At 44.6% G+C, this 22010-nt stretch overlaps 1 protein-coding gene across 30 annotated transcripts in view; it reads left to right on the forward strand.

The window, feature by feature from the left end:
- Window positions 1-22010, forward strand: part of Sema6d (semaphorin 6D) — a 569376-nt gene that overhangs the window by 498586 nt on the left and 48780 nt on the right. For 9 of the 30 annotated variants that reach the window (XM_042276120.2, XM_076570531.1, XM_076570534.1 and 6 more), the window contains exon 1: window positions 14211-14347. The exons of 14 other annotated variants lie outside the window; for them this stretch is intronic. The gene's annotated coding sequence lies outside the window, so the exon portion shown is untranslated. Of the gene's footprint in view, window positions 1-12974; window positions 13241-13894; window positions 13960-14210; window positions 14348-14629; window positions 15132-22010 lie in introns of those variants that run through there. 7 more of the 30 variants (XM_076570533.1, XM_076570529.1, XM_042276121.2 and 4 more) reach the window with 5 other exon arrangements.

Genomic DNA, 22010 nt, shown 5'->3' on the forward strand with positions numbered 1-22010 from the left:
TTCCATGAGAAACCTTGTCTTAAAAAATAAGGTGAAGAGAGATAGAGAAAGGTGACCTACAACAGTCTCAGGCCTACACACACACACACACACACACACACACACACACACACACACACACTCCACTCATAAGTATATAGCCAAGAAAATGTAAAAAAATCTATCCTTGCAAAAATTTGTATACAAACATTTATAGAAGCATTAATTCTTAGAGACAAAAAAAAAAATAGAAATTACCCAAATGCCCAACACTTTGTGAATGGTAATGTGAATTAAACATGGTATGTCCGTTCAAAGCAATTTTATTTCAATAAACATTGAAAAATGAAGTCCTGACACATGCTACAATACTTTGAAAACACTATGCTAAGTGAAAAGAATCAATCATAGAGCGGCCACATATTATATGGTTTAATGTCTTTGAAATAGTCCAACAAGACAAAGCTATGAAACAGATTAGACTGGTTGTTTCGAGTAGCAAAGAGGAAGACAAGCAAGAACTGGTGGCTATGCACACTGACTTTCCATTTGTGACGATGAATCCATACTGAGGTTAGGTTGTGATGACAGACACCCAACTCTAATATGCAAAACAGCATTGACTTGTACGGTTTAAAAGTGTGAATTTGAGGCTGAAGGTAGCGTTCCTTGACAGGACACTGGCCTTATGTGGGTAAAGCCCTAAATTCATCCCCAGCACTGGAAAACAGTAAAGCACAAAATTTTTGATAAGTGAATTGTTGCTCAGTACAGCTACTGTCGTAAACAGTGCATTGGACCTTGAGCTCTTACTGCAAATGGTTTCTAGTTGCCACATTAACATTTGTTTTGTACTGTATATACATTTTTATTGGAGAGCAGTTCGAGACAGGGTTTCTCTGTGTAGGTCTGGTTGTTCTGAATCTCTCTCTGTAGATCAGGCTGGCCCTGAACTCAAAAATCTGCCTGAATTGCCTCTCAAGTGTAAAGACTAAAGACTGAAGATGTGTGCCACCAATACCTGACTACATTTTTATATTTTTATAGTAAAAAATACTCACCTTTTTCACTATGATATTTGATTTTATGGCATATTTAGAAGAGCCTTTGCTACTCTAGGCTTGTGGAAACATTCACTTTAATTTTTTATAGTATCTTTTTAAAGTTTAGCTAGTTGAATTGCTCAAATTTTTTTTTTTGAATGATGAAGTGTGAAATAGGATATAAGCATTTACACACACACACACACACACACACACACACACACACACACACACACCAAGCTGATAAACCATTTATCAAACTGGCTATTCAATAATTAATTTTCCTTGTTGCTTGAAATGCTATTATCATAGTTTTAACTTGTATCCTATGTTATTTAATAGCACACATGTATCTATCTGTGCATTCTATTCTGTCGCCTGCTTTCAATTCTCCTCCCCCATCACTGTAGTGCTGTGTTAATTGTGGTAGCTTGAAAGCGTATATAATTACATGAAGAGCCAAGAATTACTTTCTCCTCCAGAATTTTTAAACTAGTGCTGTAGTGCAGTCTGAAATTTTTCAAAGCAGCCTTTTTATATCTCCACAAAAGGGCGTCCTAGTGTAATTACAAAGACACTGAACTTAGAGACCTGGAGGAGATGGAAGGTTTTACTGCGCTGATGCTTTACACACAGAAGAATCAGGGCCTCCATGTAGTCAACCCTGCCTTTTGTTCTTCTGAAGACCACCATAGTCATCATATAGACCATCATAATCCTCATATAGATAATCATAATCTTCATATAGACCATCATAGTCATCATATAGATACTCATAATTCTTTCCAAGTTTCTCCTCACATACCTTATACTTGATTTACTCTTAAAAGAGGATTATTTTGTCCATTATATGTTACTACAATACTTGTGGGCTTATCAGATGTGTAGAAAAGACAGCAGTTTTCAGGGCTGGAGAGATGGCTCAGTGGCTAAGAGCATGGACTGCTCTTGCAGAGGTCAGTCCCCAGCACCCATATCAGGCAGCTCACTCCCTATAACTCTGGCTCCAGGGAATCTGACCTCCTCTTCTGGTATCCTTGGGCACCTGTACTCACTCACATGTACACACAGACATACACACACACACATATACGTGTAATGAAAAATAAAACATTTAAAGGAAAGGAAGACAACAAATTTCATATTATGTTATGAACTGCTAACAATGCTAGACCTGCTTCACCTTTCAAATCATTACAATGTTTGCTAATTTTCATAATAATATTTTGCTTTCTTTTCTTATTACATTAGCTAGCTCCTCAAAATCATATTAAATAATAGTAGCAACTGATTTCTAATAGCTATAGTTTTGTTTTCTATTTAACAGGAGCTGTGCTGTTCAATTTTGTGGTGAAAAAATTCTATGTGGCAAATTATCCCATTCTAGTTTTGTTTCATAGAAAGAACCAAAACACATTTAAAGATACCGTGTTAACAGAGGTACATTCACATTCTTGGTAATCTGCATTATCACTCAGGCCACAACTCAGTAGGAGGGTATGTGGGCAAGGTTCTGAGGCCCAGTGGTAAGCACCAGGCCCGTGGTGACCAGCACTCACTACTGAAGACTGTGGGAGACAACATGAGAAAGGATTTCGTAGTAGTAGTAGCTCAGAAACACAACAGAAGGCTGGGCTGTGAGTGCTTAGCATATGGGGAAGAAGGGTGGCTGGCAGGGTGTATACAGTTTAACAAACACCCCAAGACCTCTGGCATGGCCACAGATTGAACATCGGTCTTTACTCATCTGTCAGCTTTATAGAGAGTTCTAGAGTTTCCTCTCTGGAAACTTATATGTTTCCACAAACATTATTTACCTCATTCCTAATCACAATGACCAAGTGAAGTAGTCCTGACAAAATGTCATTGTTAGATCCCAAAGACACACAAATGAATATTCAAATCCTATACTCTTGATAATATCTTAATAAAAAGAACAATAAAATAACATACAGGTGATTGTTTTAGGACATCATGACTTGCTTGACGGGGTCTAAAATTTGTATCTTCCTGAGTGTGTTACTAAATGCTTCCCATTCCCCCATGCACCAGACAGCCCTATGAATCACAGTAGCCTCCTGTTTGGACTCCCTCTACACTGCAGTCTGTCCTTGGACCAGCCTGCCTGGAAGTTCTGGTACTCCTTCCCACAAGACTTGAGCTGACCAAGAGAGATGTGAGGAGGTACTTGAGTCAGGCGCAAAGTCTGTGCTGCTGTTACAAAAAATGGCTCTCCACCCAGTTCTCCCAGGAGCTTTGTGGGGGCCACTGGGCCTCAGAAGCCATTGCAGAACAGGTACACTCTGAGGTTGATGACCAAAGGCACTTCTCCTCTACAGTGGGGGATCAGTGGAGTCTGGGAGTCCTCTCCCTAACCTTCAATTCCTGAGCACTGCGGGTGGAGTAAAGGGGGTAGGGGGTAGAGGGTAAGGGGGTGGGGGACTTTCTGAGTAAAGGCTGCTGTGGGGTTCTGCCTGTTTTTTTGCCGCTTAAGGAATATCAAAGGAAGAAAAGCAGAGAAAGTACTCAGGAGGCCATGTGCCAATTCAGTCCCTGCTGCAATCACCCAGATCTCACTGCTATCGTGAGTCTTAAGAGCTCCCCGACATATTAAATATTCATTAAAAGCCAAACGCTGCTTTCCCAACATTTGACTAAATAATGAAAGTATAGATTCGTCCTGTCTCTGCTTTTGAATCTCTCGCTTATACATAGCACTAAATTATAGTTCTAATGGAATAAGTTTAAAGTAAAAGGGAAGATCTCTGTAGTTTATCCCTGCCTCTCAGTTCCTCTTAACTCCACCGTAAACTAAACGGATTCATAAAATGTTTATGGGAGGGTAATAAAATGAGGTTTCTAATGCAAAGGTTGCTTATATAATTAAGCATACATTCTATGACATTCTGTGTAATTTGAAGCAGTTTCTACGAAATTAACAAGTACTTGTATCTATTTTATTTCTCCTCCCATTAATGCCAAATAGTAAAGCAAAAGGGGGAGGGCATAGGTTCCTGGCAATGTCAGCATCTACAAGTCAGAAACTGAAACTACAGATGTTGCTAAAGACTTATCTTTGCCCGCCCCTTGGAAATGTTATTTCCAAGTAAATTTGATTAGATTTCTCATTTGCCGTCCTTTCTACTCTGCTTCTCTACCCCCACACCCCACCTAAGGAGAGCACTATGTAAGCGATTTGGAAATGACCAGAGGATACAGAAGAAGAGGAAAGTCAGGCCTGGTGACATACCTGGAGTCTTAGCCACTCATAACGCTGAGGCAGGAGAATACCTGAGAACAAGCCCAGACTATATAACCTGACCCTGTCTCAAAAAGCAAAAATAAATTACATGGCTATTCTTATGATTCTCTCAACTACTGTATCAAAAGTTGCCTTAAATGACGACTGCTTCCAAGCTCAGCCTGGTCAGTAAGTAATATCCCAGTGCTCATGATATTTGTCATCCTCAAGGGAACTGTTCTCTACTGTTTCATCCTAACCTTTCAATCAAGCAAAACAGAGATCTGCATGTTGCCCAAGAAAAGTCAGAGAAGCCACTGAGCTGTATTTTTTCCCAAATTCCCTGAGGTCTTCGAAGCAAGTGCTAATGATCGTGGCCTAAGGTTTCTTAATTCTACATGAGTGATAATGGTTAAGCAAATTAATTGTAGCCACATTTTCCTCAATTATACCATATTAGGCGACCAGAGTCCCCGAAGCCTTTCTAGACTAATGGATTTGGACAGTTTCACAAAAAGTTTTAGAAGTTGCCAACAGCATTCTCGCTGTCAAGCTGAAAGCACGTCACTGAACTGTCAGCTCAAAAAGATATTAGAGAAAATGCAGCAAGCCACCCGGCCTGCTTTTCCCATGTGTAAGCTGTGAGTGGGAGTGGGAAGGAGGCCATAGCTCTCCTCATAGGGCTTGCATGTGGGTGACAGAGGCCAGGTATGTGGCAGAGGACAAGCTCTTTGTCCAGGCCCTTTGAGCATCCTAAGCACCTGAGAAAGAGAAGTCAGATTGTCTCACCTTCATGATTGGATGAGAACTCAATGTCTGGACTTTCTATCTGCATTTGGCCTATTGAGATTTTATTATTCCCCTGGAATGTAGAAGTTTCCCTGATCTACGAGTTGTAATAATACTGATAATATAGCTGTTATTGTTATCAGTATTATTATCAACATCATCGTCGTCGTCGTCATCACCATCGTCATTTCCAGCGTCTTGCTGGCTCACAGCAGCTATGCTTGCACTTTGAGGGCTACTTCAGACAAAACTCAGTTCCCCTCCTCTGCAAATATGTTCCACTTTCTGTGTCTCCTTCTCTCATAATAATTCAACTTTTTGCTGGGCGGCGGTGGTGCACACCTTTGATCCCAGCACTTGGGCGGCAGAGGCAGGCAGATCTCTGTGAGTTTGAGGGCAGCCTGGTCTACAGAGTGAGATCCAGGACAGGCTCCAAAGCTACGCAGAGAAACTCAGTCTCGAAAAACCAAAATAATGATGATGATGATGATGATGATGATGATGATGATGATGATAATAATAATAATAATTCAACTTTTCTTAGATCAGGCATGGCTAGGAGCCTTGGGGAAAGCCCTGTGCCTCCCTCCCTGACGTGCAACCTGGCATTCCATGACTCGGTGTGGCTTCTATTTGACACTCCTACGTTTCTCAGGCTCCACTTCCACTGAAGGTGTTGTCCAATAGACAACCAATGTCCTTCCTCCTGCACTGTGACCTCTCAAAGTGCTTCCCTTTGGCTTGAGTTCTATATGAGAAGCATTTGGGTGATGCTTTCTTTAAAGCTCTAACATCCCAAGAGCATTCTGACCATGTGTGCCCTCAAAAATACGTCTGTCTTCTAAGTACCCAAGAAAAGATTCAAAGGCCAGCCCAGGGCACTTCAGACACGCCGTGTGCACTCTGGTTTTCTCCATCCCAGCTCTTGCCTCCAGGATCACGCCCAAGCCCCAAGTCTGCCATGGCCTTTCACTCTCCTCTGGCTGCATTGTCCCGACAGTAATTCCTTTGCTGTGACCTGCATCCCTGATGTCTGTCTTCGGTAGACTGCACTGGTGAAGTCTTTTATAACCTTCACCATTATTCATTGCTCCTTGTATACATCCACTGCATTTATCCTCTACCATTGGGTTGATTATTCATAGCCTCATCCCATGTGGTCCATTTCCTGCCCAGCTAGGGTGCTTACTCTCTCACTCATTAACCCATCTATCAAAAAAAAAAGTTCCAGAGTCCCTGTCCCAGCCAGTATTCTAGACAGTAATAACGAAAGGGCTTGTTCCTTCTCCCACAAAGGGCAGTGATAAAATATGTTAATAAGGTTGTGTGGTGATATAAGTGTAATAAGGAAGTTCAAAGGGCAGAGAGTTGAGGAACCCTGATAAGCTCAGAGCTGCATTCAGCAGTCCTAGTTTCCAGATGTGGCTCTGCTATGTAACCTGCTTACAGTAAGCAATCTCCCAGCTGAAGTGTTCTCCTTTGCAAAGTTTTCTACAAAGATCAAAATAAAATGGCTTTCTATTTGCTCCGCCAGATCCACTCTCAATCTCTTTCCCTTGACTTTGCTTCTCTGGAGAAGGTGATTGAGTTTAAGGAAGGTATCAGTGACTTCCTCGCCTTCTGGCTTCCAGTGAGGCTGAACCAATGAAAAGCACCCTGGGGGACCAGAGAGGGCGACCCGTGATACTTATTTTCTTCCCTAAAACACAGGTTACCTCAGGCTGGCAGAGTCCTTTTGCTGAAGGTCGGTGCTTCTTGTAGGGGTCCTGTTTGTCTCTGTGACTGCAGGTTCTGCTCACTGCTTCCTTCTCTGGCTCCTTAGACACCGAGGATAGAACAGCCCCAGGGTAACTGGCCCCTGTGTTCTCCCAGCACCCCACTCTCACCTTCACAAACAGCTCCTCGAATTACCCAAGTCAAGTCTGCCATCTGTTCCCTGCCAGGATTCTGAATGATAAAACTGCTTTTCAAATGTTCAGTTGCTGTCTGAATGTGAGCTATTTCTCATTTATCTCGGCACAGCACTTTACACAAAGCAGACTGCTGCTATTAATAACAAGCAGTGAAATGAATGCATGCAGGAGTGAATGAGTGATTCTCTTTCTTTCCAGTCATTCTGGAGCCCTTAGATTTTGCAAAGATTGTGGTTTCATCTGCCAGGGTCCCTGTTCCCCTAGTGTTGTGTAACAGTTTAAACAGAAAGGTGAACAACTCAAAATAGCCTCCGGAGGTCCCTGAAACAGACCAGATTCACCTGGCCCCTCCCTTCCAGAGTAAGCAATAAAAATTGTAAAAAAAAATAATAATAATAAAATAAAAAAAGACTCTCAGAACAGACCAGCTGCCTGGAAGAAGCAGAAACCAGCAGGACTGAGCTGATTGGAAGAGATTTAGACCAACTGAGGCACATGGAAAGGACACTCTCCAACATGTTGAGCTGCATGCAAGATATGCAGTATACCCCAGGTCCCCAGCTTTGTGAACTGTTACTCATGAAAGGGGTGGACTTGGTGGTACAGCTGTCTTTGAGTCATTTCTGCGCCTGTAAGTCACTCCTCACCCGTATTCCTGTATGTAACCCTAATAAAACTCATTGGTTTATCAAGTTGGACTTGGGTTGTATCAGCACTTTAGTCTATCGTGGGTTCCCTGTCTGGGGTGAGAAGACTGTTGTGTCTCCCCAGGAAATGTTTTCTCACACAATACCTAGCACTCTCTGACTCTGGGCATTTTTGTGTTCCTGGTGGTTTCATATGGAAGGGTTAAGTCTGTCTGTAGTTTCTAAAGATACCACATCTTTCCTCCACAGGCTGCACATTTACCTGTTATCAAAAATAGATTACTTTCTTATTTATATTTTTTACTCTTCAGCATAAAAGCTGGCAAATAAATCAAAACCAAACTGTTTCCTCACTAGGTTGGAAGGCAGATATCTTTGAGGAACAGGAGCCCAGACTGAAGCCATGTTTTCAAAGAGTTTCACAGAGTAAGTAAGTAAAACATAAGTAAAGGCCCAGCTGATACTTGATGAAAGGATAGCCTCGGCAAATTGTCTAGCCAAAGCTAAAACACAGAATTCGCCAGTCAGATAGTCACAACAAGCTGAAATCATGGCTGATTAACACTTCCTGCCAAATTAATTTACTTCCAGCAATCATAAATTACCCTTGCCTCTCGAATCTCCCACCTATACTGATGTAGAAAATAAGGCTTAGCCTTTTGTTTTAATATGACAGCCATCAAGGTTGATGGCATACAAATGAGAAACAGATCCATGGGAACTGTCTTTAGAAAATATGCTTTTGAGTCAACTTATTTGCTAGTGTGCTTGGGTACCTAGTAGGTATTATTCATTAGAAAATAATCATGTAACTAGAATCCTTAATTAAAACTTGTGATGAGAAATGAATCTGTTTATTTTGTAATTATGACCCAGAAATTCAGAGCATATTGGAGTAGTTTATAAGCATAATTCCAAAGATTTTAATACAGTAAAGGAAGTCATAAAGCTTTTAAATGGGAACACAGAGGAAAATGCACAAATGTGCACACACTTGTTGGAGACACATCCTTATGAGATAAGACTTGAAAAGTGAACTGCCGGTGTAGCTGTAACAGGTCAGCAGTCAAAGTCAGGGCTTGTAGGATTCTGTTAAGAACTTTCCAAAAGCCTTTCAGCCGGCTTGTTTGTTTTGTTTGGTAACAGAACAGAATGTCCATGGGGATTTTTCTTTAAGTCCCCCTTTTAGGCTTTTCTTAAAGATGTAAGTTCAGATAGCTGCCACAGAGCTTGCCAACACAATGGTGGAATGAATCACTAAAGTTTAAATGGAACTTGATTGCTGGGATCAACCTGGTGAGAAAGTTTGTCATAAAAATTTACAGGTCTGCCGTGGTTTTGTTTGTTGACTAGTACCCAACTGTAGGTTCAAAGGCCATGGGTGTCTGGGGAGGGAGGGGTGGGGGAGGGTCAAGGACACTGTGAGCAAATTACTTTATGGCATCAAAGATTAGAGACGCACTGTGTCTCTTCTACAGACTCTTTACAGCCGTGCCTGATGATCCCTGTAACTGACCAGTGCAGAGAGTGCCAGCCAGACCCTCATTTCATCACTTTGGGCTCAATGCCACAAGTATCCAAGTCACAGGTTTAAATGTCTGGTAGTGAGTGAGCTGATCGACCTTGCCGCTGTATCCGCATTTAACTGGGCTTTGGGAATTTTGAACAAGCCTATTATTACAGCTGAACACTAATAAGGCTTACTATTGATTTTTATAGCAGAGTATCAATTTCTTCCTGTCCCCCATATGGAATGCCTTGCCTCCCTCACATTTTAGCAGTGTAATTTATAATAACTCCATATATTTGATGTTTGTAAACTATCTATTGTACGCCCTGACTGAAAAGCAAAACAAAAAAAAAGCAAAGCATGCATTTGGAGAGTCTTTATTTGGAAAGGGATAAATTACCCAGAATCCTATTCTGTTTTGTTTATTTGTTTTGTTTTGTGCTTTTAGCCAGTAGGTGGCTCTAGCGGCTTCTGGCACTGCATCACTTCTTGTATCTCTAATGGCCAGCCACTCTTTTCTATGGAGAGAACTTGGCAATGCTGAAGAGTTCTGGAGAAACACAATCCTGTGACCCTAACCATTAATGCAGACACTTATATCCTAAAAACAACGAGGTTTATTTTATTATAGATTTGCATGGGTTTAAATAAGTCTTTTTCCTTATAGCTCACAAATGGCTCAGAGCAGTTGTATGGATGATAGGATACACATAATGTTCAGATATAATGATGCATGTGTTCATCTTTCATCTGTCTGCAAAGGACCTAATAGTATTAAAAGCTGAGGGCTGTGCATGTGTCTGGTGGACATGGTTTTTGGAAAACCTGCATCGTTTTCTTTGGCTCGAACACAGCAATGTCCATAATGTGACTCCTGTGAAGGCAATAGTAAAAGCTGATAAGTAACTGATGATTATTTCCAAAAAATACATGGTGCATTTTCTTTACACAGAGCGAGTGGCAGAGAATATCCATGCTAAGGTAGAACAGGAATCAAAATAAGTTTAAAAAGCACATTTTTATTATTCCAAATATGGGTATGGCTATGTGCTCCACTAGCGGAGACCATAGCAATAGAAATGAATTATGCCAGTAAAATCTTGAAGCTTAAGATTTAGCATGATAAATATTTTTCATTAAAATGAAATATCTTGGCAGAGTCACTTTCATATGCAAACTCTTGACACAAGGAGGCCAGCTGTGTCTATGCAGATGCAGAGATGTGGGTCTATATTATTAATGATTTATCGTGTCATGGAGAGCTTAGATTAGTTCTGAAAGCAATTCCTCGCCACAAAAGCACATTCCATAATGTGTGAATGCAAGGAATAGGGTATGTGCACTCCAAACTGAAGTCCTCAGAGAAAATATCTCTCTCTGTGAAATTCCAGTGCCTTCCTCTTTATGTTTTGAAACCTGGGATTCTACATCCTACACTATATGATTCATGAAAATTCGTGCACAGTGTCATTCCTATCGATTGGATAACAGTATGTACACCTCAATTAAGAGATATATCACATGGATAGAGGGGTGGGGATAGAAGTGAAGAAAAATTTATAACATACCCATCAAGTCCTGAGTCTCACATTGGCTCTAAGTGTGGAAGAAGTATCTCATCCAATCCTGTGGCCTCCCAAGATGTCACTGCCTTCCTGGCATCTGGAAAAGCATACCCTGGTGTCTACTCAGGGCCTGCTGTACTCCTGGCAAGAGGCTAAACACATCACATGTGTGTGTCATAGTGTCCAGTCTACCACAGAAGCCATTTAAAGTTTCATTGTCATCCTTGTTTTGCAAATAAGGAGACTGAAGCCCGCTGAGGTTAAATAAGTTATCCAAATCACAGATTTGTGTTTGAACTTGAATGCGAACTGTATAAAGTCCCAAAACTTTGTTCTTGGCACTTGCTATTCAGACCTCATTAAGTATGAGGGAACATCAAATCTTAGTTACAGGTGTCACATTAACCAAATCCCTGAAATTTCTCTTTTTCAGCTTCCTCGCCTTTAAAATGGTGTTAATAACAGTACTTGCCTCATAGAATTGCTGCATGCTAATATTTTTTAAGTACTTAGAACAGCTTGGCCCATGTTAAGCATGGTATTTGTTTAATAGCTGTAATGGTTAAGAAACTGCACTTTCTGACGATTGATACACTTTACTAAGAATCATACAGAGATTTTTCTGTAGATTCTAGATAGCTATTATACTTACAATTCAATTGGAAATGAGTTATTACTTACCACTGATGGGGAAACCAGGCAGAGAATACTGAAGTGTATTTGCTAACCAGGTAGAATCTAGCCTTCAAAGCTGGGGTGGGGGTGGGGGGCACAGACGGATATAAAAAGAGCCAAGTGCCTGTATTCTCTTACTGACAAATATTTAACAAATATTCTCAGGGGCACTGTGAGATCTTGGGATACAGAGTATACAGAGTAAGGAAGCCGTTACTATGGAGGGTTCCATAATACAGCAATGACAACCCTCTCTTATCTGGCCCAGAAGAGAGAGAGTATGAGAATGTTGCAGGCTCCAGTGTCATATCTGCTCAACAAGTACTTACTGAGTGTGTTTCCCCGTGCGAGGGAGGCACCAGGCCTGTGCAGGTAAGGAAGGGGCAAGAACCCTGCTCCATGACGGCCTGTTCAGGTGGGAGATATCCCAAACAGAACAAACATGAAGAACACTTTGGAGCACAGAAGACAGTCACTCTGTACTAAGGGTTCGCAGGTCTGGGGAAATCTGACACCTCAACAATTACTGCTCAATCAAGAAACCAAGCAGCCACGTTATAGGGTGCCACAGAAAGCAGAAACATCAGGAGGGTGTGCTCTATGGGGCACGGAGAGCATCCAGCCGGTGTCAGTGCCTGGAACAGAGGGTGGGTGGGGAGAATGGAGAATCGGCAGAAGTCAACCGGGTTAAAAGGTTGACTGGTTTAAAGTCAACAGTGCAGACGGGAATCGGGTGAACCACAGCAGTGGCCACTGCCTGAGTGGTTTGCGTGGGTCTCTTTCCACTAAAGACCAAATCAAGAGTGTCATTTTCCTCTCTTCGTTCCCTACCAGGACCAAGACAAACAAACCCAAGAGTAGATTTTGACCTTTCTTCCCATGCCATGCTCTGGCTTCTTGGCCTCCAGCAGAGCAAACACATAAGGATGATCCCAAGATCCAGACTGATATTTAGAGTGAAAACATGTAATTTATGGTTCCCAAGGGCCCATCGGAACGTTCTCCAGCGCCCAGCAGACCGTTGTTCCTTGTTATTCCTGGATCTAAGGACTCAGTCTGGGGTAAAACTGTCATCTCTGGTGTTTTTGTCCTTGTAAAACTGCTCACCTGTTTAGGAACCCAATCTAAGCCAGGTGACTCACCCTTAGTAATCTCAACACTCCCAGAGGGGGAAGCAGGAGGATTCCCTCAAGTCTGAGGCCAGCCTGGTGAGTTCCAGGCCAGCTTGAGCTACAAAGTGAGGTGGGGGTGGGGGGTGGGGGCAGAGTTAATCAGGAAATCTGGAGAAATGAACCTTTGCTGCTACTGCGGACATGGGACAACTCACAAACCTGTTTTGAGGTGGCTGGTGACTGGCTTGCTCACCAACCAAGTAGACCTGCCCCTGCCCCCCACTCTTTTCATCTTCATGCAGTGCCCAGTACCCTCTGCCTGCAGGGCAGGAAAAAAAGAAATGACCGCTGGCCAGGAAACAGCCACAGCTTTCTGGGTCAGAAGTTGGCTAGGGGAGGGCCCTGACTGCCAAGGAACTCGCAGTGATGTCAGAGCCCAGCACAACCAGAAAACACCAGCCAACCAGGCAACAAAAGACTTAGCAGAGACACCACGGAGCGAGTCTCCGAGGCTGCTCTTTCCGCCCCCTACCCCTTTCTTGTTATAGGAGGGACAGCGGGAAAAGCTTGAATTTTTAAAAGGCTGCCCATTCTCTCGGGGCTTGCTTTTGGCTACCAAGTGTTAACCGGGGTGTCTTTTTGGAGTTCCTTTTCAACTCCAGGGCACATTCTTCCTAAACGTAAACATATATCTGTGTGCGGGAGAGAAGCGGGGAGAACTGCGGACAAGAATATGCCTCCTGCGTGGCCCGACTCTCTTTCCACGGTAATTAACTACACTCAAGCGAAAACCAAAAGTTTGGCGGAAATGCTCTCTCTCTCTCTTTAAGCGGGGGCACCATGGTTGATTCCAGGCGGTTAGAATCCTTAAGTGATACATGATTAGATTGCAAACTAATAAACATAGCCCGTTCTTGGAAATAAACTTTGAATTAAAATCCTCTTGTTTGGGGAATCTATGATTTTTTTTATTTCATTTATGACAGTCCATCTTAAATGGTGTCGCTTCAAGGACATTTTCATTTCTCCCACAACGTATTAAACGAAACACTTGCCTGTAAAAACCGGCTCATTAGCCTGCAAAATTATACTGTACTGAATGGCTTTCATTCAAAGTGGAAATAAGATTTTTAGTAGGCAATTTCTGTATTTTCTAAAGATACAGCTCTGTTTGATTGCTTCTCCCCAGCTGTTTTGCTTAGTGGTTACAAAGATAAACGGGGGAGGGGGCTTGCAAGAATGAGCTCAAATATAAATCTTCCGACTAGAAAACTAAGACTGAAGTTCGGGGTACAACTGTGCCCACGGCAACACTGGGCTGCAGCGATTTGTCCTCGGGACGTCTGGGGGCGGCTGGGAGAGTAGTGAGGGCGCCTGGAGGAAGGGAGAGGGAGGGAAGGGGGAGAGGCGGCTTTGCAGGCTACAGAGGCGGCGCCAGCTGGGCGACCCGGCTCCAGGAGGCGCGGGAGGAGCGGCTCCGCTAAGGTGGGAGAGCCTGGGCGCGCGGCCGAGCGCGAGCAGGGACGCCGCGGCGGCCACCAGGGTCGAGGCCGCGGCGCGCGTGGGGCTCTGGGCGGCGCTGGCCGCGGTGGGAGCTGCAGAGCGGCGAGGGAGCCGGGGCTCTCGGGGAGCGACTCGGAGATGGATCGAATTACACCATTTGCAGGGCAGCGGTTTGTTTTGCTCGCGCTGGGTCCCGCCGCCGCCGCAGCGGCCGCCGTCAGGGCTGGAGCTGGCGAGTTTCGGGATAGATCGCAAGGCGAGACCCGAGACCGAGGGATTGCTCCTTCTGCACACTATCTTGATCGGCTTTTCCGTTTGATCGTGACAAGCTTTATTTGTCTGTCTTTTAAAGCAGGCTTCCCCATGAGAGGTAAGACGGTCTCCGAAGCTCGGCTGACGCTCTGGGTGCGTGATGGGGGGGGTGGGACCCCGAGCCCGCAACGCAGCTGTGTGCGGGCGGGCGCGTGTGTTTGCGTGGGCGTCGTGTCGTATCTCCACCGGAGTTCATTGCTCTCCGGAGCCGCTCGGTCTCCAGCGGTGCACGAGGCGCCTGGGGGGGGTCTGGTTGACCGGTCCCAGCTGGCCGGTGGGCGGCCTAGGGGGCGGGGCGGGCTACTCGGCCCTCCTCCTAGGCGCACCCCTCCTCCCGGGCGCACCCCTAAGGGAAGAAAGACACCCGGGGCCGCGAGGAAAAGTTTCTTCCAGGCAGGGCCGGCTCGTCGCTGCCCCGCACACCGTCAGGGTTAGACCGCCTTCCTCACTGCGGGGCTTGGAACCTCCAGCCCACCGGCAGCGCAACCCAGGCCGCCCGGCCAGCCTCGGCCCCGGGGACGCAGGGAGCAGCCCGGGAGCGCGGAGCCACTGGCTGTCCACGCGGGGACCGTGGGCACCCACCCGCCAGGCTCCCAGCCACTCTCCCCCGCAACTTTGCGTGCTTTGTTCACTGGCTGGAAATGATTCGCCGAAGCGCCTTGGACAGGGTCTTAGCCAGTCGGCTAGGGCTCGGCCCGGAGACGTGTTATGCTCTCAGCTTCCCATCAATTATGGATGGAAACAAATAAGGAAGAGTCAATTTTGTATGAGCCGCTTTCTTCCGTGGCCAGAGGCGTCCTGTAGCCGGGAGCAGCGGCAGGGAAGGCGAGCTCAACATCCAGGTAGGGAAACTTCCAGATCCGGCTGCAATGACCGTCCGTAGAAACTGAGGCAGTAGCTGCCCTGGGAGATTTGGGAGCGCTTTCAGCTCCCAGTGGCACGTCTAACTCTTAGGTTCCAAATTAAAGGCCAGAAAGGACTTGGAGGTGTGGATGCAAACTGAGTTTAGAATTTTTCTCATTAATCGGCCAGCAGGACCATTGCTGACAGAGGATTGTTTAAATCTAGTTCTTGGGTTTTTTGTTTTTTTAATGCCAGGTTGGATGATGGTGGGAGGTGGAGTGGCATTGCAGTAGGGTATGAGTTAGAGCGCCAGAGGAACTGGAGCGGTCAGTAACCAATTCCAGTATCCTCAGAGTGGGACAGCACATCATTATTAGAGATACACCCCCCGCCCCGACTTTGTGTACAGTAACTGGACCCCGCGTCGGACACTCGGGCTTCTTTCCCTTAAATCAACAGCTTCTGGTTACTTAAGGGAAATGTCGAGGGCTTCTTCCTCTCAAAACTTCTAGCTACTATCTAAGTCTACAGTACCAAAAGATGAGTGCTTTTCCCTCTCCCTTTACTTGATACTTGATGCAATAAAGTAGATTCTTTTGTTTATTTCAATGCTGAGGTCCCAGGGAAGGAGTTAACGCGTTTTTATTCAGTTGGTTCAGTCTCTGCTCCTTGAATAGGAGAAATACTCCCGTTTGGAGAAAATCTTCAAGGCTTTTTTCTTCCTTGTATTGTGAAACCTTAGACAGCTGGAGGAAGTGTTTTACTCTCTTTTTGGTGGTATAAAACAATAGATTCTGGTACTGTGTTTATTCATGATAAGTATCTAGGAAATTAACTTGTCTTTAGTAGCGTTTAATGTAGTGAGTGACAGACTCATTCTCTCAAGCTAGCACGTATTACACACAAACGTTTACCCTGGCTTAGACACATAAAAATAACAGATAAGCTCTGAGATTGGGTCTGTATCGCCAGGAGCCTAAACATCTACAGATAAACTACAGCTCACCCATAACTGAGACTTGCTTTTCAGTCTGCTGGTGCTTTTGTTAGGTCTCTGAGATGTACACCCAGAAGACAGTTAAACACAAGATCCTAAGATTTCTCTGCTGACATTCTTAGGAAGATCAACAACCCACTAGCATTTCTTATTAAATCCTATAGAATATTGGTACCCATCTCATTTCTCCCAAGGATGCTACATAGGCTCCCTTTCTGAGGAGCCCTTCTGTGATGCATGAGAATGTGCCAGGAATACTGTGATATCTCCATCACTAGACATCTGGTTAACTCAAGTTTGATTTAGATCTGTGGGCATTTTGCCGCTCCCTTCCCCCATTTTGATGCCCCCTAATAGCACCAGAACCATCTGGTCATGCCTCCCCTGGTTTGATGGATTTGAAAGACGGCTGTGACGTCAGCCTTAGTCCTTAGAGTGAGGGCAACTTAAAAATCCGGAGGACTTCAGTTCACTGACTTGCTGCACAGGAAGACTGTCCAGTAACTGATTTGGGTAAGTGGGCCTCTGCATCCTGTCTGGTGGTGACTGTTCCTTGAAAGGCCATGGGCAAGTAGCTCGGATTCAGAACTTTGATTCAGAAAGATAGCCATGATTGTTGAGGACTTAACTGAGTCTGAGGGATCTCTCCTTGCTGCTCCATCGTAATGAGCCATGGTAATTAGCTTAGTCATTGTTCTTGCATGTGAGTTTCACTAAGATACAAAGAGTGAAAAATGCATCTGAAATGGGGTCATTTTTCACTCTTCTGATGCGTTTTATTCAGGGCTAAGAGCTTGGCTGAATGCCTGACCAGTATTAGTGCAACCATAAGAGGCAAACTCCTACTCTAACACTGCAGGACAAACTATTTTCTTTTATTTCTATTAAGGGTCTTTAAGCCTGCATAGCCTTGATTTATTTCTAGAGGAAGCAAGAGGCAGTTGAGGTATGCCAACCCATCTCTGTTCATTGAGTACCTGTCATTTGCCAGGAGCTATAACCAAGAGCCAACACCCTGTGGCCAGATATGTTTTTGTATGTTCGCCTTAAGTAACACTGCTGACTGAAAAACCAGATCTGTGGACAAGAAATAGAAGTGTGTCTCCTTTTTTGTGCAAATTGCTTTATCACAAAACTTTAAAACAAGATAGTCTGCACCTGATGTTTCAAATGCAAGTCCTTCCTGCCCTCAGCATTAATGAATGGGCTGTCAGTGTCCTTTGGGTACTGGGTCTGTCACAGCAGTGGGAGATGGCATTCTTTGAGACTTATATGAATAGAGATGGAGCATCAAAAATCTACCCAACCCAGCACCTTAGGATGCCGTTGAGAATAGCTGACTACTCCAGTTGGGAGGAGAAGTGTTCTGATGTGTTCCTGTGCCATATGGAAACACTAGACCCCGTGACTCCATGAAGCATGCCAGGACACTTTTCGGTTGTGGTGGCTGTTGTCAGGCTGTTTTCCTGTCAGACCCTGATGACAGGGGCAGTGTAGCTGACCACTGATGTGGTTTTTGTTTCTCCCCAACAGGAAAACTACTAAAACTTCTTACTTAAAAGAAAGAACATCAAGCAGAGTGCAACTAAGGGCCTTCAGATCAGTGGGGTGCAGAACCCACATGAGGTGTTCGTATTTCTCAAACTTTTCTTCTCTATCAGGCTTTGTTAACTCACCCAGATTAGCATTTTAACAACCCTGAAGTGAACTTCTGCCATTCTCTCCACTTGGACACAGTATGTAGACCATCCATCATCCTGTCCTTGGCTACAACAGGCTGCTGGCTCTATCACCATTTGGAGGTACACAGAATCCATCCAACTGTGAATAGCACAGCTGGCTACAGCCATTTTTTCTTCCACACCACTGGCAGCATTGTCTGGCTGTGGTAACTAAAGTTAACACCGAGAACAGGAAGTGTCCATTGTTTCCTACCCTGTGCCAGGCCCCTCATCCAGTGTTGGAAGTCCACCTGCCTTAAGGCTTGCTGGCTTGTCTTTCACGTACAAGGGAGCTTGTTCCAGCCTTAAGTGCCATGTGGCCGCAGCAGTGACACTTTAGGCCTGATACAGTTTAGCCACAGATTATAGAATGAGAAAGCTGCATTCAGACCCTGCTCATCCTACCCGTTCAGAACTTACTCTATCTGAAAAGTGAAGAAAGGAATAAGAGTAGCATTTAGCCTATGATCCAGAACCACTAGAGACAGAAAAAGACCCTTCAGTGACCTACACACGCCCTGACTTCATCCCTTTTCACAAAACGTATGATGGACCTAAACATAGGCCTGTGGTACGTAGTACACATACTTTTGTTCACATTTTGTTGTTTCCCGCTCTTTGTATCTCTAAGGGTAGCCATTGCTCGTTAGGGAAAGAATAACAGGTGTTAGGTGGGTGAATTTCTTAGGAGATATTGTCAAGCTTTTCATTTGCTGACTTGAACTTTTCTGATTGAGAATACTTCTTTGGGAATTTGATGTACAGAAAGGGGGAGGTCATTTCGTGCTTTGGTGTGAGTGAGCTCTACCACAAAATAGTGGGGAGAAGGAGAATGATGTTGTTGGAAGAGAGGAAAAGAGGGAACAGAATCACAATGCCCAGCAATGAACATAGTGTGGTGATGAAATTCTAGACACTCTGATAAGATCTTTATCTTGATTGTGTGCAAGACTCAAACTCTTACAGGAGGTAGGCTCCATTATCCCTATTTGATGATCAAAGAAACTGAGGTGCCCAGTAGGGAATTCCAACCTCTAAACATCCCAGCCCACATGTTCTTGTCCCAGCACTTGAGTGCTTTGATATTTCTGACTCTTCTTAATCAAGAAGTTACATTTGGGGAAAATATGTTTATTGAATGACTTACCCATGTGGGTATGTTCTTGAGTCATGTCTTTCTTGCTAACCTAAGTCATAGGGTCTACTCTTTTCCCACATGTATTACTCTATTCCCACATGCATTACATGGTCAGATAAACGGGACGTCTTCAGTGGGCTCAGAACAGCCCCTCACCCAACACTACTCTCCAGGATGGTTTTCTTGAATAGGATCATATGGCGATATTCTGTCTGGTACACTTGCCATCTGTTTCCCGATCCTGTCAGGTGACGATCTATTATGTACCACTGTCCCATTTCCAAGATGTCTTTATGGGCCACATCTCAGGGTTGAAGGTGTCTGAAGTCTGACTGTAGGGTCCAGCGTACCACACACTGTTCTTCATTGTGCCTCCATGGAGTTCTTTCACCTGAGCGATCAAACACACAGCTGAAAAGTTGTCTCCCAGGCAGTAACTTCCTTGTTATTATTGTGCTTTTTTTTTTTTGGTCAGAATTCCTATGGGAGGAAAAACATAAAACCAGATTGCCATTACACATGATGCTGAAATTTAAGGTTTTCAGCATATATTTAAGGGAAGGAAATATAGGTTTTAAGAGTAAGAGTTCAGTGTGTCAGTACATGTATAATAAGGCCTCAGGAGGATCTGCACCACTTAGCCTGTTATTGGAGTCTGTATTTAGCAGTAGAGACAAGAGTTTGTCCTGGCACAAAGAACTGGAGCTGAGGAAGCTCACCCAGAAAACACTTCTTCTGTTCCTCAGTGGACCATCAGCAACCAGGAAGCTAGGCGCTCTACCTTGTCTAGCACCTCACTTGTTAGCACAGGAGTGTTCGGAAGAGCCCAAACCTCCCATGGGTAAATTGCCAGATCGAGGAAAGATGCTTTTCAAAGCAACAGACAAAAGAAAGAGCGGCCACAGAAGTAGTGACGTGTTCTGAACTTTCTGTTCTCATCATTGCTGTCCAGGATGCATTCCTTCAGCTTGGACCAAGGGTCTGCTCTGCCTACGTTCAAAGAAGAGCATGGCACAATTTCAGAACCCTAGGTAAACAGCCACAGTAGAATGGGGTGTGTGTCAAGTGCCAGAGAAGAGACACCCAGCCCCATGGAAGCTGAGAAGAGGGAGGTTATTTCTGGCGAGGGTGGTCAGGGAGGCGTTTGTGGAGCCACTGATATTTGAGCTGGTCCTTGAACTAGGTAGGATTTGGACAGGTGGACAGTGAGAGGCGGTGGGGGAGACGTTGAAAGAGAAGGCATTCCAGGCATAGAGTGCAGCTTAAGCAAAGGCCCTGGGGTGAGGTGGGATTGGGGTCAAGGTCAGTTATCTACATGTGAGTCCTTACCTACTGGAGAGCTGTATTTCAGATACACTGTGGCAGTTAACTATGCAACTCGCAGAGCCGTAGTGAGTGTCTCTGGGCTGCTGGCCCCACAGAGCCTGCCATCAGAATGCATGGGGTCAATCTGTGACAACTCAGATTGCTCCGTGATGAGTCGTAAACACCCATGTCAGCTGCAGGTGGATTATGTATACACAGACTCAGTAATGAGGACCCAGCAAGACCTCTCCTCACTGGGATATTGAGCAGATGCAAACTAGGTTGCTGACTTATCTGCCTTATCTTTTCTTTTTAACACAAAAAGACTTTAAACATAGACTCTTTCGTTTTAAAAAATTGCATGTGTGTAGATTAGCATTTTGGAGGGAGAGAAGAAGTAGAGATGAGAATGAAAACATTGAACCCCTGATAATGAGATGGACTGGAGTGTAAGTCCCATTTGGATGGCAGCCCCCCGAGGCTGTGGCCTGGCTAAAGTCAGCAGAGGAAGAGACACATATGTTCAGCAAATGTAGTATTAGTGCATTTTATCACACAGCAGATAGAGTCTTCCATGGCGGATGGATTGCAAGGCGTTGGTTGGAGGCTGGGTCAGCTTACTCCTCATAGAGGAAGATTGCCTGGGAAATTATGACTACATCCTCTAGAAAGGGAACGTTCTTTTGTGGTTCTGAGCTCCCAGGACAAACTCTTTTGCCACCAGCGGCTCCCTGTGCTATTTCCTCCCCAACACTGTCACTCCCCCTACCCCATCCCAAACCTTCCTCCAAGCTAAGTAGGACCATTGGTGTTTCTCAGCCATTGTTAACCCATAGGTTAACATAAATTAGTACCAACACACAGTTAAGTTTAATGGTGGATGTAATATACTTTGGGGGAGGAAAGACCAGGAGTTCTGTAATGTAAGTATGCTTATTAGAATGCATAACGAAGGAGGGATGAGATGAAACGGGTGCATTCGGAATGGTCAAGTCAGCCGCTTTGCCAAGCCTTGCGCCCACCCCCAGGTTTGGTTTTCTAAGGTATATTAAAGCCTCTCGCAAGTTGATGCTTTACATGACAGTCTCAGCGAAGAATCGCTGCCCATTAACCATCGATCAGAAATTACAAAATAGATATCTAATATGGGGCACTTTTTAGGAATATTCCGGTGATTTAAAACCGAGAACCTGTTAAGTCTAGGGGTTGATCTGCCGCCTGCACAGTAGCTTGAAGTGAAGGGCAGGCTGCTCGCCTGTGCCCAGCACAGTTGCCTCTAGACCTGACTAAAATAAGCTGGCCTGGCTCAGCTGGGCTAATAATAACAACACTTGCTGTGTGTTTGCCGTGTGCCATGGCATTGTGCCTGGCGCTTTAAATATGTTGTCTCATTTAATCCTCCTGCCGCCGCCCCCCCAAGAACGTAAGGCTGGGAGCAAGGGGCTGCCATATGTGAGACCTCACCATGTGCCTGACGCCCAAGTAAATACTCTCAATCACTTGGTCAGCATTTTTTAAGGTGGCTGCTATTAATAATATACTCATTGTTACAGGGGAAGAAACTGAGGCATGGGAGATTAAGTGTGTCCTAGAGTTAAACCCAAGAGTGAAAGGAGGGAGTTAGGGCCTGGGAGAGGGGGTGTAATTGGACAGATAAACTGTGTGATCTTGAACACGTTACTTACTCTCTTCTAAAAAGAAGACTCTGCTGGTAGTA

This window comes from Peromyscus maniculatus, chromosome 4, assembly GCF_049852395.1.
Source record: "Peromyscus maniculatus bairdii isolate BWxNUB_F1_BW_parent chromosome 4, HU_Pman_BW_mat_3.1, whole genome shotgun sequence".
Classification (NCBI taxonomy): Eukaryota; Metazoa; Chordata; class Mammalia; order Rodentia; family Cricetidae; genus Peromyscus; species Peromyscus maniculatus.